This window comes from Anomaloglossus baeobatrachus, chromosome 4 (assembly GCF_048569485.1).
Source record: "Anomaloglossus baeobatrachus isolate aAnoBae1 chromosome 4, aAnoBae1.hap1, whole genome shotgun sequence".
Taxonomy (NCBI): domain Eukaryota; kingdom Metazoa; phylum Chordata; class Amphibia; order Anura; family Aromobatidae; genus Anomaloglossus; species Anomaloglossus baeobatrachus.
In genome coordinates, this window is record NC_134356.1 from 45371528 (window position 1) to 45384883 (window position 13356).

Sequence of the window (13356 nt, forward strand, 5' to 3'; positions counted from 1 at the left end):
TGGCTAGCAGCGCTCTGTAACGTTTCTCCGCATGCTGCTTAGCCGTCCTGCCGCTAGCGTAATAATGTATTTTCATGCCACATGTCCTGATTTCATTTTCATTCGTTAGACAGCGGAATCCTGACCTGCAGAGGAGATTAAGGGAACAGATTCTTTCAGTAATAAATATTACTACATATTAGAAGCCTAGGAAAGGATTTGCTTGGTGTTTTGGGATTTAACAGTGCCGTAGGCTAAACTATTTACAAGGGCACTAAGATTGCTCTTCTTTTCCAACACTGGGACATGCTGTAATATTTTTGGCTTTGTAAAGAATTAAGCTGGCTTACTAAGGAGCAAACATGTGTGGTAATTGAAAATACAGTATTTCTGCAATGGGGATGTGGCCTGGCAGATCTAAAGATTAGACTGCAGTGCTCACCAGGTCTTAGCTCATAATCCCCCCAAATCTGAAGGCTCTTCACTGTCTGGAGAGTATTGTGAGTGCTCCGAGTTACCCGAGGTGGAAACATGCTGGGAGATGTAGTACAGCCACGGTGGAAACATGCTAGGAGATGTAGTACAGCCACGAGAAAATATGGAAAAGAGGGAATGGGATTAGCGGGATATAGTGGAGGGATGGACGGGGCCTGGTTTACATGGACGGGCGGGGTTTACATGGACGGGGACGGGTTTACATGGACGGGGACGGGTTTACATGGACGGGGATGGGTTTACATGGACGGGGCCTGGTTTACATGGACGGGCGGGGTTTACATGGACGGGGCGGGGTTTACATGGACGGGGACGGGTTTACATGGACGGGGACGGGTTTACATCGACGGGGACGGGTTTACATGGACGGGCGGGGTTTACATGGACGGGGACGGGTTTACATGGACGGGGACGGGTTTACATAAACGGGGATGGGTTTACATGGACGGGCGGGGTTTACATGGACGGGCGGGGTTTACATGGACGGGGCGGGGTTTACATGGACGGGGCCGGATTTACATGGACGGGGATGGGTTTACATGGACGGGCGGGGTTTACATGGACGGGGACGGGTTTACATGGACGGGGACGGGTTTACATGGACGGTGCTGGGTTTACATGGACGGGGATGGGTTTACATGGACGGGCGGGGTTTACATGGACGGGCGGGGTTTACATGGACGGGGCCGGATTTACATGGACGGGGACGGGTTTACATGGACGGGCGGGGTTTACATGAACGGGGACGGGTTTACATGGACGGGGCGGGGTTTACATGGACGGGGATGGGTTTACATGGACGGGGATGGATTTACATGGACGGGGACGGGTTTACATGGACGGGGACGGGTTTACATGGACGGGGACGGGTTTACATGGACGGGGACGGGTTTACATGGACGGGGACGGGTTTACATGGACGGGTTTACATGGATGGGTTTACATGGACGGGTTTACATGGACGGGTTTACATGGACGGGGACGGGTTTACATGGACGGGTTTACATGGATGGGTTTACATGGACGGGGACGGGTTTACATGGACGGGGACGGGTTTACATGGATGGGTTTACATGGACGGGTTTATATGGACGGGGCCGGGTTTACATGGATGGGTTTACATGGATGGGTTTACATGGATGGGTTTACATGGACGGGTTTACATGGACGGGGACGGGTTTACATGGACGGGTTTACATGGATGGGTTTACATGGACGGGTTTACATGGACGGGGACGGGTTTACATGGATGGGTTTACATGGACGGGTTTACATGGATGGGTTTACATGGACGGGGACGGGTTTACATGGATGGGTTTACATGGATGGGTTTACATGGATGGGTTTACATGAAGCAAGACTTCAAGTTTCTAGAATCCTGAGAAAGTCTATTTATGTAACAAATGTAACATGTTTACTAAATACTTCTCTAAAGGAAAAATTTTGCTACTTGACAAACCATAAATAGAGGAAATCTCAACTAAAAGTGTTCCATTAGGGCAATACAGAGCAAAGGGAATCCGTCTGCAGGCTTTTGCTCCCCCATCTAAGTAGGGGCAGAGACCCTGATTCCAGCAATGTGTCCCTAACTGAGCTGCAACAATGTGTCACTTACTGAGCTGCTGATTTGCTCCCATTTAGTTAAAATCACTATTTTCTGTGCTGCAGATCTAGCAGTTCTCTGAATCTTGTGCCCAGTATAACCCCACCCACACCATTGATTGGCAGCTTTCTGCCTATGCACAATGCATATAGTAATATGCCGGTCAGTGGTGGAGGTGGGGTTTATACAGAGCTCATCAATTTGCTTTATCACCTTGCTCAGCTTTACTTCTAATGATAATCTTCTGCTAATAAAACATTTTATCAAAACAGCAGCAAACAGACTGGTAAGTGACACATCACTGGAAAAATGGCCTCTTTCTCATTACGTGGCAAAAAAACTGATGACAGTTTCCCTTTAATATAATTTGCTATGTATCTATCTAGCTATCTATCCATTTCTCTCTCTCTCCCTATCCATCCAAATTCACACATCCATCCATATCTTTCTATCTATTATCTATCCATCTATATATCTATCCATATTCATTTATCTATCTATCCATCCATTTATTATCTATCAGATAACATCTATCTAATAGATAGATAGAGGGATAGATAGATGGATAGATAGGTAGATATATAGATAGATAATAGATGGATAGATACAGTCATATGAAAAAGTTTGGGCACCCCTATTAATGTTAACCTTTTTTCTTTATAACAATTTGGGTTTTTGCTATTTCAGTTTCATATATCTAATAACTGATGGACTGAGTAATATTTCTGGATTGAAATGAGGTTTATTGCACTAACAGAAAATGTGCAATCCGCATTTAAACAAAATTTGACCGGTGCAAAAGTATGGGCACCCTTATCAATTTCTTGATTTGAGCACTCCTAACTACTTTTTACTGACTTACTAAAGCACTAAATTGGTTTTGTAACCTCATTGAGCTTAGAACTTCATAGGCAGGTGTATCCAATCATGAGAAAAGGTATTTAAGGTGGCCACTTGCAAGTTGTTCTCCTATTTGAATCTCCTATGAAGAGTGGCATCATGGGCTCCTCAAAACAACTCTCAAATGATCTGAAAACAAAGATTATTCAACATAGTTGTTCAGGGGAAGGTACAAAAAGTTGTCTCAGAGATTTAAGCTGTCAGTTTCCCCTGTGAGGAACATAGTAAGGAAATGGAAGAACACAGGTACAGTTCTTGTTAAGCCCAGAAGTGGCAGGCCAAGAAAAATATCAGAAAGGCAGAGAAGAAGAATGATGAGAACAGTCAAGGACAATCCACAGACCACCTCCAAAGACCTGCAGCATCATCTTGCTGCAGATGGTGTCACTGTGCATCGGTCAACAATACAGCGCACGTTGCACAAGGAGAAACTGTATGAGAGAGTGATGCGAAAGAAGCAGTTTCTGCAAGCACGCCACAAACAGAGTCGCCTGAGGTATGCAAAAGCACATTTGGACAAGCCAGTTACATTTTGGAAGAAGGTCCTGTGGACTGATGAAACAAAGATTGAGTTGTTTGGTCATACAAAAAGGCGTTATGCATGGAGGCAAAAAAACACGGCATTCCAAGAAAAGCACTTGCTACCCACAGTAAAAGTTGGCGGAGGCTCCATCATGCTTTGGGGCTGTGTGGTCAATGCCGGCACCGGGAATCTTGTTAAAGTTGAGGGTCGCATGGATTCAACTCAGTATCAGCAGATTCTTGACAATAATGTGCAAGAATCAGTGACGAAGTTGAAGTTACGCAGGGGATGGATATTTCAGCAAGACAATGATCCAAAACACCGCTCCAAATCTACTCAGGCATTCATGCAGAGGAACAATTACAATGTTCTGGAATGGCCATCCCAGTCCCCAGACCTGAATATCATTGAACATCTGTGGGATGATGTGAAGCGGCGGTCCATGCTCGGCGACCATCAAACTTAACTGAACTGGAATTGTTTTGTAAACAGGAATGGTCAAATCTACCTTCATCCAGGATCCAGGAACTCATTAAAAGCTACAGGAAGCGACTAGAGGCTATGATTTTTGCAAAAGGAGGATCTACAAAATATTAATGTGACTTTTATGTTGAGGTGCCCATACTTTTGCACCGGTCAAATTTAGTTTAAATGCGGATTGCACATTTTCTGTTAGTACAATAAACCTCATTTCAATCCAGAAATATTACTCAGTCCATCAGTTATTAGATATATGAAACTGAAATAGCTGCTGCAAAAACCCAAATTGTTATAAAGAAAAAAGGTTAACATTAATAGGGGGCCCAAACTTTATCATATGACTGTAGATAATAGATAGATAATAGATAGATATATATCTATCTATTATCTATCTATCTATTATCTATCTATCCCTCTATCTATCTATCTATCTATCTATCCCTCTATCTGTCTATCTATCTATCTCTATCTATCTATCTATCTATCCTTCTATCCATCCATCCATAGCTCTTTATCCATCTATAGCTGAATATGAATTAATATATCTCATGGTGACTGCACAATGGACTATTACATAGGACCACAGAGAGCTATATCCTGATAACAGTCCAGCCCCAAAGGGATAATCAATGCACTCAGCTCTGCTCCATCAGTGTGTGCACCTCTCAGTATGTGTACAGTGTGTACATGTCTCTTCTTCATCAGTATGTGTACAGTGTGTACATGTCTCTTCTTCATCAGTATGTGTACAGTGTGTACATGTCTCTTCTTCATCAGTATGTGTACAGTGTGTACATGTCTCTTCTTCATCAGTATGTGTACAGTGTGTACATGTCTCTTCTTCATCAGTATGTGTACAGTGTGTACATGTCAGTAGTGTTTATCTAATCCCTATAGACCCTGTCACTCCTCGATTCACCCACATTAGCACCTGGTTCTTATATGTGAAGTGCAGCATCAATGAGAGAGGATGTGAAGGTCCCTCCTGAGCGGCCATTGAGAATCGCTGCAGGCAGAGCAGTGCAGGATAGACACAGGGCCCTGTAGTGATGTCCTCCTCCTCCTCCTCCTCCAGGGGACGACCAGCAATCAAAGAGTCAGGAGGAGATGATTGACAGGGCGGTGTCTGAACCTCCCCCGCTCACATCAGGGCTATCAATTACAGGTTTGAATATGAAATGTTTCTAATGTAAAGTAATGTGTGTGTGCAGCCCGGGGCAGACATATTTGCTCCTATTCCCTTTACTTTGCAATTCACTTTGTAAACCCCCCATTGGACCATTACTTAGTGGTGAATATGGCTGAGAAATTTCATGATCCTCGTTCTGCGTGTGCCATCTGGCTATTAATGGGTGCACAGCTTCTCTACTCCATCTGTACACAGCCATTATCCACTGCGCCGCCATAAGGGATGGCCATACTTCATGTGCCCCATAGGCAAGATGTCTCCATACTACCCATAGAGCAGGTACAGGGGGTGCAGCGGCAGCAGTTACACTAGGGCCCTGGGGCCTGACTGAGCCCTCTGCTAAATAAGAAGCATTAGGTACATTTTGTTTTTTTTTTCCCACCTAATCTGAGATAAGCATAATATAGGGGCAGAGACCTCGATTCCAGCAATGTATCACTTCCTGGGCTGCTTGCTGCAGTTTTGATAAAATCACAGTTTTAGCAGCAGGGCATTATCATTAGAGAACTAGTAAGCCTGTACCTTGTAGTCCTCTATTATCATTAGCTCTATATACCCCTCGCCATCACCACTTGACAGCTTTCTGCCTATGCACAGTGTATGCAAAAAACTGTGTGGCTGGGGTTATATGCAGAGCTCAACGTTCAGAGAACTGATAGATCTGTAGCAGATAAAACTGTGATTTTATCAAAACTGCAGCAAGCAGCCCTGTAAGTGATTTATCACCAGAATCAGGGTCTCTGTCAAGGCATGATCGCTTCTTTCAAATGGTAACCCATTCCTTTATCATCATGCCTCTTTTTAGCATAACATAGTGGCAGAGACCCCGATTCCAGCAATGTATCACTTCCTGGGCTGCTTGCTGCAGTTTTGATAAAATCACAGTTTTAGCAGCAGGGGATTATCATTAGAGAACTAGTAAGCCTATACCTTGTAGTCCTCTATTGTCATTAGCTCTACATACCCCTCGCCATCACCACTTATTGACAGCTTTTTGCCTATGAACAGCATAGGCAGAAAACTGTGTTTGGGGGGGATATACAGAACTCTTTATTCAGAGAACTAATAGATCTGTAGCAGATAAAACTGTGATTTTATCAAAACTGCAGCAAGCAGCCCAGTAAGTGATTCATCACCAGAATCAGGGTCTTTGTGTCTCGGCATGATGCTTCTTTCAAATGGTATCCAATTCCTTTATCATCATGCCTCTTTTTTTACTGGTGGGTTTAAGCCAAGTAAGTTTAAAAGTTTGAACTCTATATACCCCAGCCCCCACGACTTATTGACAGCTTTCTGCCTATGCACAGCGATTGGCAGAAAACTCTGTGTGGGGGGGGGGTATACAGAACTCAATATTCACTAATATATATATATATATATATATATATATATATATATATATATATCTAATATATAAAGCTGAATGTGTGTGTGTGTGTGTATGTCCGGGATTGGCATCTGCACCGTCGCAGCTACAGCCACAAAATGTTGCACACTCACACGTATGGACCCCGAGAGCGTCATAGGCTATGTTTCGAGGGGAAATTTTAACCCCACGCTTTACAGTTATTCGCCAAAAAACCTGCCTCCATTAAAGCGAATGGAGCTGGGAGCCACAGTGCAGCCAGAACTTCAGAAGAATGCGCAGCCACGCCCTTATATGGAATGTTGGTGAGGCACAATGCAGCCAGGGAAAGAGACAGACACAGACAGGGAAAGAGACAGACACAGACAGGGTAAGAGACAGACATAGACAGGGTAAGAGACAGACACAAAGAGACAGACACAGACAAAGAGACAGACTGACAGGGAAAGAGACAGATAGGGAAAGAGACAAACAAGGAAAGCGAGGGAAAGTGACAGACAGGGAAAGAGACAGACAGACAAAGAGATAGAGAGAGACAGAGAGATATATACAGAGGGGGAGACAGACAGAGAATGGGAGAGGAACAGAGAGACAGTTACTATCCCGGGCAGCGCCGGGTGCTATGTTGTGAGGCGAAATTTTAACCCCGCGCTTTCCAATTTATTTTTTGCGCCTATCTACATAATGGGGAAAAAAGTGAAACGAAAAGTGTTGGGGGCAAATTGACAGCTCCAGATGTGAACAAGGGGGACTTAAAGAATGAGAGCGATGGCGCCAAAGAGTATATACCGTACAGCTGCTAAGGTGGGGCCCCGACATGGGATACTCACCACACTCGGGGATATGAACACACACACAAAATGCGCCACACACTACCACGTGCTTGAACACATATACCACCCTCAGCACACATCTCACCACACATACACCAACCTCACCACATGACCACTGAGGAAGGATTCTCCGGTCGTGATGGTTACTATACCCCTTAAAACTTAACCTAAAAATAATACACCGACTGCATGCGACTTGGTTAAACAAATTGGCCACAGCAGCCTTTATTACCTATTATTAACATACTAACACAAAGGGGGCGCCGTCTAACGGGCGACCCCAAACACAGAATAATAGGTAACACATAATGATAAACGGTACATGAAACCCTATGTAGGCCCGGTCCAGAAACCCTTTCCTACACCAATATCCCTGGCCGCAACACTCCGACCCAGAGATGAGGTATTAATCACCCCACGGATTAATACCCCCCAAACTTTGCAGAAGCCCGTGCCTGCAATTTCCCGGAACACAGAGACACCATACCAAGACAGTGCCTCTCGGTCCAGCTACCAAACCCTTACAACCGCTTCTGGACCAGACCTACCCCCGCTGCTGCGACAAAACATACATCCCTTTTATAATAATTCCTTGTTGTCTTCTTGTTTTTTTTTTTTTTTTTGAACATAGGTAAACAACTCACAAATACAAAAAAGGGGAGGGTGGGCGGGAATCTGACGCTGTCCGGAGTCCAAAAGGGGAGGTAAGACCCTCCCTCATCGCTTTTATACTCCCCCCCCTCCCCTACAGGGATCCTCTCTCCACCAATCCCCTATACCTTCCCATAATGCCCCTCATTATAACTTTATTAACCCCTCACTCCCTCCCTTCCCTCTGGTCATGTCGCCCCTCCCCCCTATGGGGTCCATGGCTTTCTTAATCGCCCTAAACACACACAAGTCTGGGATTATCCTTCACAAATAAAAATCTGATTAATAAGCAGCCAAACTACAAGAACAACAAATGTACCACATAGGAGATACGGCAGCTGTCAGTCACATGACCTGTCTATATGTGTATGTGTGAGCTAATATATACTGTCAGGGGGAGGGCTTTCTGTTGCCTGGAGATTTATCAGGCTGCCAATAGCAACCAATCACAGCTTAGCTTCTATTTTGCTACAGTTAATTAATCTGAGCTCTGATTGGTTAATATAGGCAACAATTTAATAATTACATTTCTATCTATTTGTTTTGTGGTTTTTGGGTGCAGAATACATTTTTGTTAATACATTCTATTTTGTAAACAGCGGTTATTACCCCGGGCGAAGCCGGGTAGTACAGCTAGTGTATATATATATATATATATATATATATATATATATATATATATATATATATATATATATATATATATATATATATATATATAAAATTAACTAATAGATCTATAGCAGATAGAACTGTGATTTTATCAAAACTGCAAGCAGCCCTGTAAGTGATACATCACCAGAATCAGGGTCTCTATTGCTGCATCATGCTTCTCTTCTTTAACATCATGCCACTTTTTTTTTGTTTGTTTCTAAGTTTAGAAAATTGGGGTCTATCAGACGGAAAAAAAGAGTAGAGTTCTAGGAAAAAAAAAGTCTTCGAGGTGAATTTAAAGAGAACCTGTCACTTGCCATAGGTATATATTTTTGTTACCTTGTTTAAATGCCCCTGTTCTCCTGAATCTGGTGATGTTTTTCTTTCTTTCCTGCGCCTCTCCATTCTTGAGATAAAGCCATTTGTTTCCTGTATATAAATCTTGTCTTGTTAGCCAACTGGGCGTGATCCTCAAATCTTGGGTGTCTAAGACACGCCCCCTCAACAAGACTATGTTTATATACAAAAAAGAAGGGGTCATATCTCAGGAACGGGGAGGCGCAGGAACAAAAGAAAAACATCGCCGGATTCAGGAGAACAGCAACATTTACATAACGTATAAACAAAGACCGATTTATGGCAAGTGGGGGATCGGTTTTAAGACATATTAGAAATCTTATATTTCATTTTCTTCTTGATTAATCTTGAAAAGTGACAACCACCTTTTTTTGCGCTTTAAAAGATTTTTCCTTCATCTTGGCAAGTCATTCAAAGTGAATCACACAGCAGAGGAGCCGAGGATCTGCGAACAGAAGAAAGAGCCTCTCACGGAAAAGAGAATATTAAATATACGCCCTATACTGAGACATTGTGAAGGGACGGAGCAGAATTAGAAGTTATTTAGCCCCCAGATATGTTTAACATTACCCTATCAAATGAATAAGGCTGAGCTGCAATACCAGTCTCGGCCTATGATTAAGAGTGGCGCTGTTCCTAACGAAAAATAACAACTAGACCATTATCTAACTGTAGAAACCAGCTGCCAACAGGTTCTAAAATATTCCCATGATAGTCTTTCTAGTCCCCTTTGCTTTGAAACCTCCAATTCTTCTGACAAACGCCCCTCTGATTTGTCACGATTAGGGGTCCTCTATGTCCCTCTGCCCGGTGCCAACTAATCTCCCTCTGCCCCATTGATCTCTACCCTCCCCACAATTACCTGTTCCTTCCATGAAGCCAAAGGATGAATAAATCTCCACCTAGAAATGGGCTTTTAATTTCATCCTTATATGGCAGTGTTAAATGTGAACTACAGTATATGTTAGCATTATTTACTTATGTGGGAATTAACGTACATGGCAGTATTATTTTTTTTTCCAGCTATATATAGTAGTGCCATTTTATCTAGGCATTGAAAAGCATCATTGGATAAGCAATATATGGCAGTATTATGTGGCACTATATGGCGGTATTACTTGGGATACTGTATAGTATTACTATTTTGGTACTACAATTTAGCATTCTATTGCAGTATTATATTATTTTGACAGTACAATTTAGCATTGTATTGCAGTATTATATTATTTTGATACTACAATTTAGCATTGTATTGCAGTATTATATTATTTTGGTACTACAATTTATCGTTGCATTGCAGTATTATATTATTTTGGTCCTACAATTTTTAGCCTTGTATTGCAGTATTATATTATTTGACAGTATTTCTGTATTATATTATTTTGGTATTACAATTTAGCATTGTATTGCAGTATTATATTATTTTGACAGTATTGCAGTATTATATTATTTTGGTGCTACAATTTATCATTGTATTGCAGTATTTTATTATTTGACAGTACAATTTAGCATGTAGTGCAGTATTATATTATTTTGACAGTATACTTTAGTATTGTATTGCAGTATTATATTATTTTGACAGTATTGCAGTATTATATTATTTTGGTACTACATTTTAGAATTGTATTGCAGCATTATATTATTTTGACAGTATGCTTTAGTATTGTATTGCAGTATTATATGATTTTGACAGTATTTCAGTATTATATTATTTTGGTACTACAATTTAGCATTGTATTGCAGTATTATATTATTTTGACAGTATACTTTAGTATTGTATTGCAGTATTATATTATTTTGACAGTATTGCAGTATTATATTATTTTGGTACTACATTTTAGAATTGTATTGCAGCATTATATTATTTTGACAGTATGCTTTAGTATTGTATTGCAGTATTATATGATTTTGACAGTATTTCAGTATTATATTATTTTGGTGCTACAATTTATCATTGTATTGCAGTATTTTATTATTTGACAGTACAATTTAGCATGTAGTGCAGTATTATATTATTTTGACAGTATACTTTAGTATTGTATTGCAGTATTATATTATTTTGACAGTATTGCAGTATTATATTATTTTGGTACTACAATTTAGCATTGTATTGCAGCATTATATTATTTTGACAGTATGCTTTAGTATTGTATTGCAGTATTATATTATTTTGACAGTATTTCAGTATTATATTATTTTGGTACTACAATTTAGCATTGTATTGCAGTATTATATTATTTTGACAGTATACTTTAGTATTGTATTGCAGTATTATATTATTTTGACAGTATTGCAGTATTATATTATTTTAGTACTACAATTTAGCATTGTATTGCAGTATTATATTATTTTGGTACTACAATTTAGCATTGTATTGCAGTATTATATTATTTTGGTACTGCAATTTAGCATTGTATTGCAGTATTATATTATTTTGACAGTATTGCAGTATTATATTATTTTGGTACTACAATTTAGCATTGTATTGCAGTATTATATTATTTTGGTACTACAATTTAGCATTGTATTGCAGTATTATATTATTTTGACAGTATACTTTAGTATTGTATTGCAGTATTATATTATTTTGACAGTATTGCAGTATTATATTATTTTAGTACTACAATTTAGCATTGTATTGCAGTATTATATTATTTTGGTACTACAATTTAGCATTGTATTGCAGTATTATATTATTTTGGTACTACAATTTAGCATTGTATTGCAGTATTATATTATTTTGACAGTATTGCAGTATTATATTATTTTGGTACTACAATTTAGCATTGTATTGCAGTATTATATTATTTTGACAGTATTGCAGTATTATATTATTTTAGTACTACAATTTAGCATTGTATTGCAGTATTATATTATTTTGGTACTACAATTTAGCATTGTATTGCAGTATTATATTATTTTGGCAGTACAATTTAGCATTGTATTGTATTCTCTCTTCCTAGACACAGGGTTTTCCTTCCCTTTTACCGACAAAGAGCTCATCCCATCTGTTCCCTATTTAGGGTCCCGCATTAGGGATACCTAGGGTCAGGTATCCGGCTCGGCGCATAGGTGCGGGACCTATCTAGGGTGGTGGGGGACCCCAGGGACCAGCGGTAGGATTGGTCAGGAGTCATCGTCCTCTCTTTCCCTTTCGCCGTTCGCTTGGTACTTCATGACAGGCCAATATCTGGAGAGCCCCTTTAAATTATCGTTCCCATTTCCTAGAAATGCGCAGCTTTTCCGGGGGGATAATAATCCAATTATGTAACAGATTTCAAAGATAGCAAGTTTATGCAAGCTACATAGAAAAAAATAATCACTGGTGTGACAATTACATGTCACTGTAATGTAATCAATGAGCGCAACAGGGAACGAGAGGCAATATGAAGCCAAACAGGAAACGAGTGCAGGGAAACATGGAGATATGAAGGCTCATTGCAAGAGCTGATAAATAGGCAACATGGGCTGGGAACAGGGGGCTGATCTGTGGGAAAACCTCATTAAATACAGATGTGGGAAACAGATGCAAATTGGAGTCAGAGCTGCAGAAGTGATTTGTAGTGTAGGTTTAGTGTGACATGTTATCTGTCAGGATTCACAACTAATAATAATGCTGATAACTAGATGCTGCAGGCGACATCCTTAACACAACTGGACTGGAACGACAACAAATACTGAATATCTATACAAGTGGAGCGCGCTGGGAGGCAGCAGCACGCATTAAATGCATGATAAGCACGCACAAACAAGGTATTACAATTCATCTGTATTGTGACATTATATTCCCGCGCATGAATAAATAATACCGCCACCTGTGCAGGGCTCTCAGAATATGTTTCCGATTCGGTAAGCCATGATGACAGTTTTGTGAATGGAGACCGGGTTAGTAAATACCTGACCTTATTGTCAATGTTGTGATCTGTTTATAGGGTTCAATCATATTTCCCTTTATGATGCCATGTCTCCCAAGCTGAAAGATATGACGGGTCCCAATTTTTAAGAATTCTTCCCATTCAAGTCAATACTAGAGTTGAGCGGACTACTAATAATCCGGGTCCGGCGGATCCGTCGCGGGTTGTAAAAGAAGTCCGGATCCGATCCGGAATCTGGACCCATGTATGTGAATGGGGAGCGGATCCGGGACGAGAGAGAGAGAGAGAGAAAGAAAAAAAATCCCGGATTCGGATCGTGCAGCCGGATTCCCGCGTCCGGGTCGGACCCGGATCGGACACTGAAACCGCGCGGATCCGGATTTTTACAGTTCGGATCCGCTCAACACTAGTCAATACCATTTAGACTAACTTTTTGGCATGTGAATAGTCA

General features: G+C 40.9%; 1 protein-coding gene across 1 annotated transcript in view; it reads left to right on the forward strand.

Moving 5' to 3' along the window:
- EBF1 (EBF transcription factor 1) overlaps positions 1 to 13356 on the forward strand; it is a 610041-nt gene that overhangs the window by 408230 nt on the left and 188455 nt on the right. The gene's annotated exons all lie outside the window — the stretch shown is intronic.